The 18,713-nt window shown below is 43.6% G+C and overlaps 1 protein-coding gene across 3 annotated transcripts in view; it reads right to left on the reverse strand.

The window, feature by feature from the left end:
* MAF (MAF bZIP transcription factor) overlaps window positions 1-18,713 on the reverse strand; it is a 160,954-nt gene that overhangs the window by 98,001 nt on the left and 44,240 nt on the right. For 2 of the 3 annotated variants that reach the window (XR_002442085.1, XM_021408206.1), the window contains one exon: window positions 8,063-8,850. The exons of the other annotated variant lie outside the window; for it this stretch is intronic. The gene's annotated coding sequence lies outside the window, so the exon portion shown is untranslated. Of the gene's footprint in view, window positions 1-8,062; window positions 8,851-18,713 lie in introns of those variants that run through there. 3 annotated transcript variants of the gene reach the window in all.

Raw genomic sequence — 18,713 nt, forward strand, 5'->3', positions numbered from 1 at the left:
GACAAGAGAAAAAAAATCTTAGTTAGTTGGCCCCCAGTGTATAGCAGTCCCGCATATGGAAGCTGGCCTTGAAAGCGTTACATATCAGAGCTCACACCTAATAAGTTAGTTTAGCTGTAGTTCACTTCCCTCAGTCTGTTCCAAAGCATAAACACCCTCCTCTGCCCTGTGTGCAGACACACACTCCCACACACCCACCTGCACACCCCCAGGCCTCCAATACCCACCTCTGTCCCAAAGGCAACACCCGGGAGAGCTCACTTGTCAAGCCTTCCTGTGCTCACAACAAAGACAGAAGTGAGATTCTTGCAGTGCCAGCGGCCATTCCGCCCAAATCAGCTGCAGTGCTTCCTACAGCCTGCCTAACTCTTTTGGTACATTTCTGGGAGAAACGTCTTTTTCCCTTGTGGGTTAGAGTATAGATTTTCCAGAGTTTACAAAACAATAATGAAACTGGGTACAACATTGGCCCTTTTAAGGCTCCTCTGATACGATCAGCATACGAGCACCTGTGTAGCACCCCCCACCAGACCTAGGCACTGTGAGCAGGACAGCTGAGCCTGCAGACCTGAGGGTCTGTCTGCTTCAGCTGTGCTAGGAGCTGACAAATGAGCTTGACTTACTGAGACAGTGGTCACGGCCGCAACTCAAATGAAATTTGGCTTCACACTTTTATAAGTTTGAAAATGTAGATTTTTCTTTTTTTTCACTTGAGTCATAAGTCTTTAAAGGGCTGTGTAAGACCTCGCTGCCTCATGCAAAAGTCAGTGCAGAATAACTCCCCTGAAGACATTAAAACCTCTCCTGACCTCACTACAAAAGTATTTGAGGCACTGAACGAAGTGAGAGAAAAAAAGCTGTTCTGCGGACATGCTGCAGCATCTCTTTATCTTCAGAGCCCGAAGAGGGTGGAGTGCAATTAGCTCATCCGTGAGAAATCTGGGCAGGCAAGGAGCTTTGAGGAACTCAGGTTCAGCTCTGGACCTGGATTCAGCCTGGAAGGCAGCAAACTTGTTGCTGCAGGAGGCTCTGGTGGGAATGTGGACCTGTGAATGGCATCTGGAACGTGGAGGAGGGACACCTTGGTGGCCATTAGGTTCCTAAGGTGCAACCTCTGCACTGCTGCTTTGCAGAGCATGAAGAGTAGAGCAAAAGGGAGAATCACTCCAGCAATGCCCCACTCCTCAAACCTTTTCCACACTAAACATCAGAAAGAGAAGTATTTTGCCCAGACCTGGGCCTTACAGTCTATGTAACTGGGTCTCTCCAAGCAGCAGCACTGCTGCATGGCTCTGTACCCACTGCCAGGAGGCAGCAAAACTTCCAGGGTTGGCGTAAGCCCCAGTGTGCATCCCAACCCAAATCGTGTTTTCGGAGAAATGGAAGCAGAAGAATATATTCCCAGGCAGCTGGATGTGAGAGTATTTCAATATCCGCTCATCCAAGCTTTAATCTCTAAATTGCAAAAACATTAACATTATTGATTGATCAGACATCAATCCAACAGGAAATTTAATTAAATTAAAATGTGTCACTGAGCAGTCCTCACTGCGTCACTTATAAATCTTTGGTAATAAGTTGACAAAGACAGCCACAATTGATACTGTGTTCATTTATCCCCCACCATTTTATTTTCCTAGGCTGACCATAAGCATGCCCACAGACATTCCCTACATCCTCCCGATGCACACCAACCCAAACCCAAGCTCCCAGAGCCCAGCCAGCACTGAACATGGACTACTCATAGAATCATGGAGTCAGAGAACCATTAAGGTTGGAAAAGACCACTAAGATCACTCAGTCCATCCATCAGCCCACCCCCACCATGCCCACTAACCACGTCCCTCGGTGCCACATCTACCCCTTTCTTGAAAACCTCCAGGGATGGTGACTACACCACCTCCCTGGGCAGTCTATGTCAATGCCTCACACAGCCAAAAAGGCCCGAACCACACATCTCCTGCGCAACACCTCCACGCGAGGCACTGCTCAGCGATGGATGAGCACAGCTTTCCCATCTCAGACCTCATATCAGCAGTATTTTCCCCAGTGAAACGACTGCATCGAACCGCGCTGGAGCCTCCGCCAAAGCACAGACACATGCAGATAATAGCAAGATGCTACGACGGATGATTAAGAAACAACTCTGTACAGTAACTTCTTTGGAGTACTATAAATCATTACGGCTGACTGAATAACACAAAAAGAGATTAAGAAATATTTTCTCCAATTCACTTCTGAACAGCAGTGGGTTTGGTTTGCTGTCACTTCTGGCAGCATGGTATTTACTGTAATTTATTATTATTGTCGCTGCTTTCTGCTATTCAGGCAGCCACCAGCTATTTGCAAAAAAGTTGGGCAATCTGGGAAGTGTTTGTGGGCTTTTCTCTATGCTGTTTCTCATATCCATGAGGGTGTCTTTGGTTCCCCAACATTTGCTGCTCAGGTTCCCAAGTACTGGGGTTCCCAGGGGAGCAGCTCATGCGCATGGGGCCAGGAGCGAGTCGGCAGCCTGGGTGCAAGGTCTGTGCTTCCCATACAACATGGGAGGAAAGGAAGGGAAACCCAGACCAGTATTTATAGACATCAAAATCCAGCACTAAGCATTTTGCAGAGAGAAGGGAAACAAAGATTAGGTTACTGAGACGAACGTTATTTGCCATCAATGGCTCCCACACTCACCGAGCAGACTTACGAGCTGTGCTGCCTTCAGGAACCACTTGTGTTATCTTTCTGTTGTTTCCTTTAATCTCACTAAATCCCAACTCCAATTCCACTTCTCAATAGCCGTCCCCCAAACAAATCCTAAGGTAATACCAATCGGCGTGTGACTGGATGTGAAAATAGAGCTGTCTCGGCATCGATTCCACAGACAGGGCACAGATTGTCGCTGTCTGCACCTCCTACTTGCAGCACAAGAACAGCTTTCGTGCCTTTGTCACAAGTGCCAACCTGGGGAAGTTGCGATGCAAAAGCAAGGAGAGGAGTGATTAATTTGCTTGACAGCGTTCTTTGCTGACAATAAGAGTCTCCTAAGAATTTGATCTGCTAGGGTTTACCTCTCCATGGCCCAGGTCACTGGTGGCTGTTCTGGGGTGGGTTTCAGCTGGGATCAGCCCCTGGTGCATCTCTGCTTTGCCAGCGAACACTCACACTGCACAGGAGATACAAAGTGAGCTCAGCTGCAGGGGAATGGCTCTGGAGTGGCATTCAGAGGCAATGATTAAAGAGCTGTAAATGATGAAGTGTGTCAATTCCGGATACACATTTAGATGGAGTTTGTCAGCCCCAGCTCTGGAATGTGTATCGCCCACAGAAACCATCCAGAAAAGCCAACAGACTGCTTTAAACCCCAGCATGCGATAGGCCCCCAACGAGGATTTAATGGATTAGAGTGGCTGAAAAGGACCATCGCCATCATCTGGTTTTGTTTCCTATGCAACACAGCTGAAGAACTTCACCCACTCATTTCAGCATCAAAGCCATAACTTCTGCTGAAGCTATTGCATATCTTTGGAAAGACACTCACTCTTGATTTAGAGACTGAAAGCAGTGCTAAATCCGCTGCATTCCTAAGCCAACTGTTCCAGCCGTTAACTACTCTTGCTATTAAAAAAGCACAATTCCAGGCCGAATTTATCAAGCTCCAGCTTCCTGCAGTCAGGTCTCGCTACATCCAACCCTGCTGCGGGAAGGAGCAGACTATGCTCAGGTTTAAGCTGTTGGGACCACGCTACGAATCACTGCAAGCTTTCTCTTCTTGGATTGTCTTGGAATTCGAGAAGATTTATGAATGGACAAATTCATTGAGAGTATCTTTCGCAAGAGAGCAGCCAGAATAGCCCACCCACCGTTTTCTGATGAAGTACTTCTGTGTTTTTTTTTTTCTCTGTGAGTGCTTTGTTTTGCTTTTAATCTGGTGGCTCTTGGAACACAAGGGTGAGGAGATGCCGCTAAAGATGCATCGCACTCCAAGCTCTCCCTTAGCACACAGCCGCGGCGTAATTCTGTGCATCAAAGCAGCAGCCTGTGTCACATCCAGCACAGCCACTGAACAATGTCCCTTTAGAAAGGGCACCGGGTGAGAGTAGCTTTATGACACTATTGATTTATCCTGTGCCTGCAGTTAAAAACTATACCCAGACAGACAATAAAAATAACTGCTCTAACCATATAACAGCTTCCTGCTACTAAAATGGATTTTACACTTAAAGTCATGGAGGGCTTTTCTTTCTTTCTCTTTTAAGTCTCAATTACTTCTTTTTTTTTTTTTTTTTAATAAATGGAAATGAGAAATTGTGAGAGCTGTTTCAGTCCTGATTTTTTTCCTTTTCTTCTGACAACCTCAATGTTTTTTTTTTTTTTACAGATTATCTTCCCATTGCACAGTTATGTTGTAATTGCACCCCATAACCAGGTATTAATCAACCAGTTTAGTGCAGACTTCCTACATGCAGAAATATGCAGTTGGAGTGGTAATCTGGAATGGATTTACCCTATAAAATCAAACTGATTACGGTCTTTGTGGTCAGCTGGATGAGCTGGGGTTGATGCTCTAGCATTAGATTCGAATTTGAAAATAATATTGAAAGCAACAGGATCATCCCCCAGAAAACCTCTTCTAACTCAAAGGACCCCACTGGAGGGACAGGGATGCAGACTGAGATTTATGCAATTTATCTTTGCTGCCTTGAAAACAGTGCTTAAGCAAGTTGCTAGCAAGTCTCTGTGCTAGCACATGCTGAGCAAAACAGCTCAGAAAAGGGAAAAGGAGGGTGAATCTGCTGTTCAGGTACCATTTCCTTTCTATTGTTTTTATGATCCAGGAGACATTGACCGAAAGACACATAATGTGAGATATTGTAGTGTGGCCTCCTGTCCCTGGAGACACTCTCAGAAATTAAATCATTCTATTGGTGGGGATTTTGTAAAAGCAAGCAAACAGTGTAATAAATGAACTTAAATCCACAAAATATTGGTGGGAAAGTCAAGATTAGGCTCTTCACTGGGGGTTTTCCTCCACTTACTAAGATAAATTAATTACTTTGTTTTAAAATTAAATCATTGAGTATGTCTTCAAGATATGCTTTTACTTTAACTTCTAAAACACACTAATAGGAGTGCTTACACATACAACCACCTTGTGGAAATTCTGTGATTTCACATCATCTCCAATCCAGGGAGGGAAAACCCATGCCTTTTTGCAGCTTTGCTCTCCCATGTCTGTTTGGTGACTTCAGCACTGGAAATCTTAACGTAGGTTCTTGCACCAGGTGCCATTGTCTGGTGAAGCGCCCAGGTGGGGTGACACTGGAGACAGGGATCTTTTTTTGGTTTCTCTGATTTTCACATAATGGATAGCAGACCATAAGAGAGGCAGAAGTTAAAATTTCCCCTTAAATTACAGAGCTGATTAATAATCTTCACTGCATCTTCCACTCATCTGCACAAACCACTGTTCGGTCCCTATATTTACACCACATCCCTCACACAGGATTCACCATTTTAAGCGTGCCATTTCCCACTGAATGACTCCTCCCTGCTACTCACACCACACTTTCACTTTTATTGCTTTCTGTCAGTACGGCAATTTTGCATCCTATTCCCTTCTGCGGGCCACCAGCACCTGATCCGTGTGGAACAAGGAGGATGATCTAGTTATCTAACAGCTTGCTGAGTTTTTCCCTGGAGCAACCCTTGGCTGGTTAGGAGGTGCTATGGGACCCCTACACAAAACCAGCACTGATGGCCCCCTGTGTGGCAGCACAGCTCAAGAGCAGATCCCACAGGATCCATTTTTTCCCTGTTCATAGCAGGGGAGTTGGACTCCGTGACCTTTAATGGTCCCTTCCAACTCAAATGGTTCTATAATTCTGTATTTCTATGATCTTTAAAGGGGGCTCATCACAGCAAGCTTCACCTGAGCCCCATCAGCCCTCAGTGAAGTCTTGACCTCTCCGAATGGAAAGATAACTGGAAGCAGGATTTCTCCATGCAAGTCCTCACTGCTCTGCAATGCTGAAATAAATCCTTATGGGGGAGTGATCCCTTCTGGTGCTTTTCAAAGCCTGCTCTTGAGAGTAGCAGATATATTTATATTGGAGGTGGGTTGCTAAGCACAGCAACTACTACATAGGAGCTAGGCACAACAAACCCGCTCCCCAGGTTTGATTCTGTGCTCAAATAAAGCTACGTGGGTGCAGATGGCTGCATAGCTCAATAATTGTGATAGCACATAAATCCTGAGCAGGAAATTATTTAAGGTAGCTATGGCACCTGAGAGTTTGCACTGTGAAGATGCTCAACTGAAGCTGTGTGGAAGCAATAAGGAGGCTGCTGTGCTTCATCCTGAAGGAGAACATTCTGCATGCCTGCTGGTGTAGGTGAGAATACAAGGTGCTGCATGGGAGATGGAGTGGGATAGCAGGCCACAAAGCAGCCTGGCTCAAAGGAGAAAAGGACGTGTCCCACCTGGTGCAGTCCCATGCCACAGACTGATCACACTTACAGAGCATGAGTGCTCACAGACTTATGCCAGCATCACATCTTTAAATTTGCACAGTTCTGGGATTTCGTGCTATATCCAGGAGGTTGTTTTGACATATGTTCCTAGAAGACTGAACAAATGTCTTCTGCCTCATTTCATTCCCCCCTCCAACACTGGCAAAAGAGCAGCAAAGGATCTGTATGTGCCACATCGTTCTGCACTTCCAGCTGGAAGTTTCTTTTGGGGAAGAAACTGGCTCAACAGAACAACAGGGAGGTAAACTTGGGAAATCTGAGGGGATGTTGCTGTCTGCAGCTCCACGAGCTGGTCTTTGGGAAGTATTCTTAGAGCTCACCCGCTCACCAGTGGGATGCCAATTGCCAAGTGATGCTATCAGTTGATTAAAACACAGCCTGCCAGCTTCCTGCTTGATAAAACTAAGTACGATCTGATTGGGAATTCTCAAATCCATTACAGAATGGCTAGTCCATCTCTTAAATCAGCACACACCACTTTGTCATGAATCATCAACATACTCTGTTAATATACGTGCAGCAGCTAAACCCTGACAGTCCATCAAACCGTCCCCGAGTGCCAGATTCTGGGGGGTGGGAAGCGGACAGAGCTTCAAACCACAAGGGTTTCCTGTTGTTCCTTGCTCATCTGGGTGAAGGTCATTTCCTCTCTTCCCTCCTGCAGAAGGAACTCAACCCTCAGCCCTTGAAGATACAGCAGCAGGCCCTGCAAGGAGCCCTCTCCTGCACAGCCTCACCGACGAGGCAAGGTCACTCCCTAAAGCAGAGGTGCAGCCTTGTTATTTATCTATTCTGCATGCTGTAGCACCACTACACAGTGGAAGACAGGGGCACGATGCCACTGCACTGAGGATAATCCACTAGCTGGTTGGGATGTTTAAAAAAAAAAACAAACTACAAACAAAACACATCTCCTTTGTTGCCTTCTTTTTAGGGTTTTTAATCTGCCGAGTTGGAGGTGGGTGCCCAACACCAGATATACATCAGTGTTTGCACATCAGCTGCAATGTATTCTTGATCATCACAGTGTGATAGACGGAAGTGTAACACAAAGTGCTGTGGGACCCTTGCTATCAAAATACCAACACGGGTATACTAGAACACATCAACTACAGCAGAAAAATGATGTCTTAGTGCCTTAACTTCTTAGAAGTTCTTAAGAAATAAGATCTTGGGGAGGGGAGCAAAATGATGCAAAAGCTTCTAGAAGGAGTGAGCAATGAAACTGGGAGGTCATTCATTACTGATCACCTGAGCAGCAGATTAGAATGGAAGGAAATGTTAGGAAGGTAGTGAGTCCTAATCATAGGAATTCTCCAGTAATGCTCTGACAATACTAGCCTCCAATTCCACCATTCCTCTTTTGTGCCCTTTTACCTTCTCTCTCCTCCGTACCCCTCCTTCAGTTCCCCCTCTCCATTCTTTTACACTGCAATTAAACACTCTAACATCTACTCAGCATACATACAGACAACACAGCATTTCTATGTAAAATGACAATACATATTTTTATATGGTGTAAAATCAGTGTAACGCCATATCTGGTCTCAACACATTTTATTTACAAGAAAATGTGTAAGCAGGAGACATATCTTTTGTTTGTACTGTTTCAGAAGCATAGACTATAATATTAGGGGTAGTTCATTCTCCCTCTTAGATTGCTGAAAGTCTGGGAAGTCTCAGCAGAAGTGAGACTGACTTGGAAGAGGTGTAATAAAGCAGAGATTCACAGGCATAGTTTCTTCATTTACACTAACACAAAGTGAAAGGACAGAGAGGCTCCCCAAATTCTGCCCCTTAGGTCCAAATTTGAATATATATTTTTAAAGCTGGCCAAGCAACTGAAATTAAGCCTCACATAATTAAGTTCCCGTAATTTGAAAGGAATGTAGTCCTGGGAAAGTTAGCAGTATGGAAAAGTTATGGCAAAGCAGGTACACTGAATTTTTGGTGCCATTCCCGTCACATCAGAAGTCCACAAAGAGGAAAATTAGGATAAGTCAAGAGTTCTCAGTCTCTGGTGTGCAGACCCCAGACGTCCAAGGGCTAAACCCAACAGGCAGCTGGCTGGGTGGTGTGCTTTCACCTGAAGATCTCTTTGAGCTTTCTCTAGAGGACTGTGATGCTGCCCCAAAGTCTCTGTTCCTCAAAAGCACCACTTTCTTCTTCTTGAATGTATGTAGCATTGCTCTCCGGTCCTCATACCCGCCAGCAGTCCTGGCTTACCTCCTGCTGCTGAAGAAACTTTTGGCCTCCTCATGGTGCAGTTTTATAAGCAGTGTGATCTCTTCTCGGTCCAGACGTCACCACTCCAGGTCTTCTGGGAGACTAAGGTTGGAAATTGGAAAAGGGATCACAAAACGTGATAAAAGTAGAAAAAAATAAGGAGAGCAACAAGAAGGAACAGCTACAGAAGATGGGACAGTTAATGAACAGAAAGGATAATGAGCCAGAAGACTTGGTGGAAGAAGGAGGAACAGCAGTAGCAAGAACTGCCAGACACCAACAAAAAGGGCATCATATAAAGCATTTGATCCTCTCTGTAGAACAAGCTCCACTCCAGGGTGGCACAGGTGCTTAGAGTGGGTTGACAGCACTTCTCTTGCAAAGTGGTGTTACCTACACCCCAGAGAACTTCATGGTAGCGTGGCTCACCCTTGGGACCAGAGCTGAATGTCCCACCAAGGTCTGATTAGCTTTTGGAGAGAGCTCCCTAGTGGATCTCCTCACGCTCCAAAAATGCTCTGAAGCTGAACTATTGTCCCAAAAAAGAAGAGACAACCAGAGGACTACTGTAAAACTACACTATTGCTCCAAACAAAAATAGTAGTGCATGTGCCTACACTAGCTGAAGTGTAGGCAAGAGAAGCAATGCTACTACCAGTAAGCTTAAATAGATTAAAAATATCTGGGAAAAAAAAATGTGCTGAAAAATACCAGAAGGTTTTTGCTTTGCTTTGTTGGTTCTTTTTTCAATACTCTGCTATTCATTGTACCTTCAACAATTCCACAAACTTCAGCTAACATCAGTTGGTTCTCTGCTTAAAAGAGTACTGAAACTCAGCTTGCCCAATGATGACCAAATTACATGGGAAGAACTACAGTTAATAAGACAAATGATTTATGAAGCTATTGTTTCCTAGGTTCTCACAAATAACCTTAGTTGGTGTTAATCATCCACCTTCTGCTTTGTGTTATCATCACATAGAATATGCTTTCTAAAGCAGCTATTTAGGGGGATAATCCTTCAGAAAGGCAGGACAGCTTCAGACAGAGGCAAGTAATTCTAGAATATGAGCAAAACACATGACATTGTCCTTCCATGTGCATGGGAAAGTTTCTTTTCACCATGCAGAATTGAAAAGTACCAATGCTATTCTTCCCAGTTTGCAGTTCTGCCCCATCCCTTTGCAATGAGCTAGCAGTGTCATGTTTGAGGAAGGCTGCTCTCGAACAGCAGATACCTGCACCAGGACTTAGTGTCTTTCTGTCTCTGATTTTACCGTTCTCCCTGAAAAAGCACTTTGATCTTTTGGTGCTTCACCATTTGTCATGCTGTACCCTTGTCAGAAGAGAATGGTGGAACTTGAGACCTCCTTGTTTGCTGGTTTTAGGTGTAAGGTTCAGTCCGTTCCGTTTTAGCATACAGATGAGCTTTCTTGACCTTAACAAGTCTGCACTTTAAATAATGCTTAAATAGCATTGTAGTGGGTTGCACGCAGTTTACTTACGGAAACTACAAGGAAAGTAGACAGCTTTTCAATTCGTATATCAAAGATAAAGAGATTTACACATAAAAGGGTGAATTATTTTGATTTGTAGTTTTCAAGCTACTACACATTCACCAACATAAATACTCCCTCATCTCTGGTTTCTGATAGTTTATATCAGGTTCAGTGGCCTAGATTTTCAGAGGCGACAATTCCGGATGCCAGTATTTCTCAGTGCCAACCCAAGGAGCCTTAAAGATGCCAGATATTGTTAAGATATTGTGCATCTTTGGAAAACTGGGTATTATTAACCTCTCTCAAACAAGACACCCCAAGGTGACAGCATGGAAAACCATCAGAGGTCGGTTTTCCAGAGGGATAAAGTTCTTTTCCTCACCACGCTGTCCCTTCCACTGGGTTGTTCATGCTGATCCTCACAGCATCAGCCTTTCCCCATCACCAGTCAAGTTCCCTACAGAGTCAAAATTACCAGTCCTTTTTGACACTCTCAACTGCTGAACATCCTATGTAACCTGTAAAAAGAGCTCTTTCCCTTAGCATTATCAGCTTTTAATTTGCTATCAAAGTCTTCTAAGGCTTGATTCTGGATAGCTAAAATCTAGCTATATGGTATTTAGGGAGAGAAGGGGAGGAACCCTATCCCATTATCTGCATTATCCAGTTCCCCTTGGATGCCTTCCATGTACTTGGAGGAGCAATGCCCCACTCTTGAGGCTTCACATTGCAGCCACTGCCTTTTTGGCAGAAGAAGGGTGGATGTGGCTCCCTTCAAAGTCAATCAATGTGACTTCTTTAATCAATGTAGAAGGTCACTACTGTACTGCCATCAAATAGAGTTGGGTACAGTTCTCGCTGAGTCCTAAATGTTTATGGGGGGCTCAGGTTGCAGCGGGTGTTGGAAAAAGTCTTTTCTGGTACCTCAGCACATCTTCTATTCCTAGGACCTTTGTAAGTGTTTAAGAACAAATAAGAATTGCATCCAGGTCTCTGAGAGACAATGAAGTATGCAAAACAAAACCTTAGATTAAACAAAGCAGACTTTTGTGTCTCATTAAGGCTTTGAAGACATCCCATTTTTGCTCAGAGAGCTCAGGGAGCTCTTTGTGAAGGCAGGTCACTTTTTGAGTAAATTTAAAATGATTTTGAATTTCACATCAGAATAATCTACAAAATTTCAGTGGGGTCACAAAACGGAAATCTACTGCATTTCGTGGGACGGCTGACCTGAGCAAGGCAGGTGCAAAAACATTCAGACAAAGTCAGGAAATAAAGCTTGTACAAACAAGACTACCAATTCAAAATGCTGAATCTGTTAAGCCCGAAAATTATCCCCCCCCCCCCCCCCCCTTAAAATCATTGTTGCCACAACTAGAACTGGCTCCAAAGCCCACTAAAGTCAAGGGTAACATTTCCATTGATTTCCAAGGAGTCTGGATCAGATCCTAAATCACTTTGTCACACTGCAGCAAAACCCAACCTCACTGCAGTGAACATACCCAATTTCTTACATTGCCACTCCATCCATTCAAATGCATTGCAGGTACATTACCGGTTCTGGATTGTTTCAGTAAATAAATACTGTTTTAACAAAATCAGCAAAGCTGAATATTGTTCCTTGTTACTAAGTTAGGTAATTCTTGTTCTATCAGGCTAGTGCCTCCCTGCACAAGCGTAGGCTGGGGCTGGCCAAGGGCATATGAAGTGAACATGGACCTCACGCTATTTTTTATTGGAGGTACGTAGGCTTCTTTTACAGCTGAGAACAATTCAACAAAACCTGTTTAGGTAATGGCTTGACAGCTTCTGTGTATGGAAGCAAGAAAGAAGGGAAGGAAAGGAAAAAGGCAGGCAGTCAAGAAGAGAAGAAAGAAGAAAGGAGTGAAGGAAAGCTTCATTTGCTAATACTTTATGTTGACAAGTCACAAAACCCTTCTTTAGCCTCTTGCCTCCTCGTGACAAAATCATCTACCTACAAATTAAAATCATCTCCAGACATTGCCCAAATTATTTTCTTAGGAGGTTCAGCAATGTGAATTGCTGTGTGCACTAAGAAGTCATTTTGAAAATAAGACATGGAGATTTTCTTTTCCCTCAGCAAATCAAAACGGAAGTCTATATATGAGAGGAACTTTTGGGAAGAGCATACAATCCTCTGGAGCTGGTACTGGGGTAGGTGCCCTAAACAAGCCTACAGAAGGAGCGTAATGAAGCAACGATTTATTGTGTGCTATGCAACTCTCACTGCTGTGCAGTATGTTGCAAGAACAAGCAAAAGGGAGAGGCAGCAGTCATACAGCCTCCTCCTCCTCATGTGTGTCTGGATATTACCAGCTGCGTGTGTGACCGTGTGACGCTGAGTTGTGGATGCAGCCACGCTGAATTGCACCTCAGAGTTAGAGCTGCACCATCTCCCCACCTAAGAAAAGTAAGAAATAAAAAACTGCGTTTGGATCCTGTGCAGATTTGCTTAAATACCAAACGTAATTTGGGTTGGATGTGTTATTGCTCTATTTGCACAACAGGGATTTTCTGGAATGTTTTCATCAGGAGGTGAAATCCCATACCTTCCAAAGTCAATGGTAAAGCTTCCCATGGTTTCAAAAGGAGCAGCATTCCATCCACTCCATTTAAAATGCATTAGTGACTAGTTACAGATAGCAAAATCTGCACGCAAACATAGTTATAAGAAAATCTTGGTCCTAAAGAATTACAATCAATTAAATGAGGAGCAGAAACATGCAGTGCAACTGGTATTGCACCAATCAATTACAACAGTCAATCAATTAATTTACAATTAGTTGTGCTTTTTTTGCAATTTAAAATTCACTTGGTTTCTTGTAATGACTGGTGGATTGCTTGCAGTTCTGCCCAAGTTTATCCCATGTTCTTCGGTTTAATTTAAAAAAATATCACTGCACCTAAGAGCTAGTCTTCAAATGTGTTTGGTGAGTTATTTATAATAAATAAATGTGAAAAAAATTACCTGCAGACTACTTATGCTCCCCCCCTCAACACACACACAAAAAGGCTAAATCAGTGAAATAAATTAATTGCTATGAATTATTCAGCTCTACCTGTGGCAATGAAAAATAGCAAGAGCATTAGATTTCTTCTTTGTGTACTAAGCCTCTAATTTATAGAGAATGCATATTAATAAAACACAGGATATTCATCAATATTCAAGTCACTGGCTGCCTGGCTATTTAATCTAAAATTACCAGCCAGCTCAAAACTCTTACTAGTTAATCATGCCATCTAAGCTATTCCGATATTGATGGTTAACATTAATTGCCCAACTGCCATTTATAAAATCCTCTCCTACATCTTCCTTTCGCCCAGCAAAGCCCTTCAGTGTGTTTAACTTTAGGGAGAAGCTGGAGAATGCAGGTTCTACAGCCCCAGTGGTTGGCTGTTTCCCACGAAAAGGATGTCATCTCCCACTGTGTTTTTGCATCTCTGCTGTGCACACTAACACAACAGCCAAAAATAGCTAAACCTGTGGGCGCGAAGAGGTTATAAAGAGAAATCCTAGCTCTGCTGCATTCAGTCACCTTTGACTTCCGTGGCATCAGGGTTTCATCACAATCAATACACATCAATAGACCACAAGGGAGCACAAGGACTACCCAAATTCCCTCACCACACTAAGCCTTGGTTCCTTAAACTTTGCTGAAAATTGGACTCTGACTCACTAAATAATCAGCTAGCTAGGTCTAGATATAGGCTGAAACTCAAGAGGTTTATTGTAGCAGTAAGAATCGCTGATGGAGTGGATGTCAGTTTCCTAAAGCAATTTATGCTAACACCAACCTTGAGCCAATCTTGATATTCATCACCTACGGTTTTTCTTCATTCTTCTATCTTTTTCTTAACGCAATCAGATTAAAGCAAAACAAGAAACAAACAAAATGGAAAACGTTCAGCTGTTTTAACCAAAAAGTTATGATCTCGGAAGCTAAGACCTTGCTAAAATTATTTATTGAGTAAAGAAATTCCCTTTCTCTGTTCCCTGGAATAGAGAGACACACTTTCTGACACTTCATCCCTCCTGAATTCAGGAACTAGCAGCAAATCAGTGGTTGTACCCTTCCATTATTTGAGGGCTGCTCGTGAGCTCTTCCTGGCCGGGTAAGACACGTGGTGGTGTTTCTCTTCCCCGATTGCTCCGGCACCAAAGCGTGCTCCTGGCCTTGGGACTTATGTAAGTGTTGCCATCTACCACAGCCATGTCAATAAGAACTTGAACCTGAATGTTTGCAGAAAGCAAACATGAGAAGTGCAATAGCGGAGTCTATCCCAATTCATTTCAAAATTCTGGTAAATATTTGTGAGCAATGTTTTGTAGCGTTCGTACAGCTCCCATTGGCAATTAAACTCAGCTTCAAAACACACAGAGGCTCTCAGTGAATTCCAAGCTGCCGAGAGGTAACAACACACTGACAGCAGGGAGAAAATGATGACTGCAGAGTGAAACACAGCCTCGGAACAAGCAAAGACTAAATAAACTCTCAGCATACCTTGGTAATTCTTTGTGGCTCAGCCTTGTCTGAACGGGGCTTTCACCAGCGGTAGAAAACCGGGTTTAAATTAAATTTAAAGACCATTCTTAAAAGAATTTCTACACTGCTTTGGCTGGACACTGTGTTTTTCTAACCAATGTTTACATAGTTTGACCAATTTTCACTTCTTTGCTTTAACTGAAACTATTAATTAAGCTATTTAAAAATTAAATTCAGTATAGGCCTCCTTTGGACTGGATCTCAGGCTTCATTTAATTGTTGGTTCTCGTGTTGGGTTTGGCTATGAGGGTGTGTGAATCTGTCTTGATTTGGAAATGCACCCAAATTTACAAATACATTTCACACAGGCTACAAGACTGAGTAAAACACCAAAGACATGCCCTGTTTTAATTGTTCAGAATATATCCCTGTGATATTAAAAATGACATCTGCAATAAACATAGGGATATGAACCCGGTGTAGCTCACTGCAGAGAACTGTGTGCATCCGTAAATGGCTTAGCTGGAGTTAGAGGCATAAAACAAATGTTTGATTTTGTGAGCATGAAAACATTCACACATTTCTTGTGATTTATATACCGTAATCATGCTGGATTTTCAAGTGGAAAGGGTGCCTAGAAATTACTGAAAAAGGGTCATCTCTATCTTTCTATTTGCAACTAATATAATGCACGGCTTTCTGTCTTAGGGGGGCCCAATGTGCATACCAAAGTCTGATTTAGATTTTCCCGTTGAACGGCTTTTCTGTATATAAATCTCATGAAGACACACTGATCCTTTAAACTTCAGTGTTGATGCTGAAATTATGCTGTGTGTCAAAATTACATCAAACAACCGCACTTATTTCCACCAGAAAAATTTGATTATTTCACTCTCATTTACATTACATTTTTTCCCGACTATAATGCTGACTTGGAAATTCCCTTAGGTCTGGACACACGAAGTATACTTTTTCAGTAGAAAGAAAGCTTTCATTATATTTCTGATTTTTTTTTCCTCCTTGATTTGAATGTTATAATTGGATTGGAGAGATATTTATTGCGAACTTCATGTTTTGCCCGGCTCTGCGAGCGGCATCTTTTAATTTCTCTTTTCAATGAACCTTTTGACTTGATAAAAGTGGCTCTAAGGTATTTTTACAAAAGAGGCCAGCAGAGCCGGTTCATTTTAAAACCCTCTCTTTAAAGTATCTCATTTCCTTATTATTTCTTAATAGCGGCACAATCCTGTAATGTCATAAAGAATGCCGCAGTTGACTTCAGCGGGATCAGGATCACTCTCTACCATAATTAGTTCTGTATTTCAAAATATTAGAGGTCATTTTATTTTTCTTTTTTCCATCTGAGAAAATAAAACATTTTGTAAAAAAAAAAAAAAAAAAAGATTTTCAAGGGTGACTGTCAGCATACTAATAAGTTGCAGGCATACAACTTATGCCTCTAACGAAATCTTCCTCTTCTCATTTACTGCAACTTTTTAACGTGAGTTTTTACAGCCATTGACTCAGTTATCTTTAATATTCCCTTAATATTAGACAGAAGCAGAACTGGAGAAATTCCATCTGGTTATAACGCACACCGTCTATAAAGTTGTTCCGCTCATCCAAAGTGACTTTTTCCCAGTGGGTTCTGATGAGATGAAATTATAATATTTTGAAATACTGTTCATACTATACAGAGATTAATACACTTGTAATTAATAATAAGTTTAAAATATTATGACACCTCTGGAGAAATCAAAGGACCTAATGCCAATCAGCCCTGCTGTCAGGGATGGGCTGAATCCCACCGCGTTAATTATGCTCTGCAGCACAGCTGACTCTCTGGGCCAGGGATGGGGGGAAACTATGCCCCAGCCCACATGAGGGAGTGAGCACTCTGCTCTGGTGCTCCCTTTGAGAGACTCCTTCAGGGTTTGCAAGAGCAAAGGGCTGGGAGCCCATCTCACAGGGAGAAAATAGCTGAGCATCCACTCCTTGGTCACGGCCTCTCCCTCCATCCCACTGTGAAGCATCTGACCAAAATGGTCTGGGGCCAGCAACAACTTGACCCTGAGCAGCTATGGGCAGAGCAGTGTGTCTGGCCATGCCCTGGGAGCAGGGGAAAAATGTATGATTTTCCCTTGGGACCATCGGGTAAGTGCTAAAAATACAAAGGACAGCTTCAGCCCCGCAAAGAGCACAGCTGTGCCCGGTGAGCAGTCCCTGCAGAACTGGTGTGCAGAATGGAAAAACTCTGCTGTCCCACAGGGGTGCCAGGATGTGGAAGTTAAGGACGTGGACAATCTGCTGGCGAGGCATGGGTCCTATTCTGGGACGCAGCCTATGCCAGGTATGTCCACTGATGGTACTGATGCAGCCCCAGGGCACGCGGGAGTCATTCATGCGTTTGCTCAGCGTGGGCTGAAGCAGCAGGCTGGTGCGCAGCCCGTGGACCAGGCACACTGTGCGATGCCCAGCACCCTCACACTGCCCACAAATGAGGGTGCAGAGGGGACCCGCTGCCTCCTGCGGGCTCTGCAGAGCGACAAGGGCACTGCTGTCAGCACTCTGCGGGAACAAGCGGAGTGACATATGCTAACACACTGTTAAACATAACACAGCCGTGTTTAAAAATACGCGAGCTAGTCGGATCAAATGCATTTTTAAACACGCCTGCCTTATTTTATTTTATTTTTTTCCCCTCCAAAAAGGAAGAGGTTTTGGTTAACATGTGCTAGTAAAAACATTTTTGAGCATGGTGGATACAAGAGACGTAGAGTTGGGGTACATGTCCTTTGGACAAGTAGTGTCTGCGGGGAGAGCCGACGTAAAAAACAGGTTTGCACTGATAATGTTAATTTGTTTGCATTGTCCAGTGCGCAGGATTTCACCACAAACAGAGAGCAAAATGCTTATGCGCAGCATAACACCCATGTAATCCATCCACAGCGGTTATAAATTCGGCCCTAAGGCACTACAGCAATAAACACCCTTGTTATGTAATACGATAATAACAACTCCCCAAAAGCGTTACAACTCTTCCTGTCAATACAGGTATCTCTTTAATGACATGTTAAAACTGAGAGCAGAATTAAAACCGCAGTGCAGTTTTGTGTCTTTGGTGATAGTTGTAATATATGTCCAGGGAGAGGACAAATCCTTTCAACTGAATGGAAGCCAGTTTCTGACTCTGTCCCACGTTCCCTTTCTCTCCGCAAATTGCTGCTGCTGGAAAACACGCCAGCCTTTTCCCTTTGCATGCCCTCCTGCTGCTGGCTGCTCCTCCAGCTCTGTTCAGCTCAAGGGTTCATCTACAACAGCTCTTTAGTTCCAGTCTGAAGCCATGATACGATCGTTTCCAGCAAAGCTGGTTGCCGCGTCAAAGGTCAGTGAGTGTGGTTTTTGGCCGGTGGATAAAACAGCAAGTGTAAGAGAACAAGAGGAGACAAAAGGCTTTGCCTCCATGCAAATGCAATGTGGAATCGCAAATGGAAAATGGAATAGCAAAATCTAGGTCAGTGAAAAGCTTACTTGTGTGAAGAGACAATGAGTAGAATTGCCTCTAAATATAACAAATACTTACTCAGGTTTTTACAGAAATGGTTGAAGGTTCTTTAAACACTATTCCAGGGGCCTGATTTGTAAATCTGCATGCCCAAATGTCATGGTGCACCGTAAAATGGAGGCACACAAATGAAACCATACATCAAACTACCAGCAATGCAAGTACACGAATACGTGCTCTGATCAACTGCGGAATCCTAGAATGGCTTGGGTTGGAAGCGACCTCAAAGACCATCCAGTTCCCACCCCCTGCAGTGAGCAGGGTTGTCAACCACATAAAGAAACCTCAGAGAAATACTCCACCCTGCTACCACCCTGCCCGGCTCCAAGCCCTGAGTTTGGGCTGCCTGGCCCAAGGCTGACCTCATGCCATGCCCCAGTATTCCTAAGGGATGCT

This window comes from Numida meleagris, chromosome 10 (assembly GCF_002078875.1).
Source record: "Numida meleagris isolate 19003 breed g44 Domestic line chromosome 10, NumMel1.0, whole genome shotgun sequence".
Taxonomy (NCBI): domain Eukaryota; kingdom Metazoa; phylum Chordata; class Aves; order Galliformes; family Numididae; genus Numida; species Numida meleagris.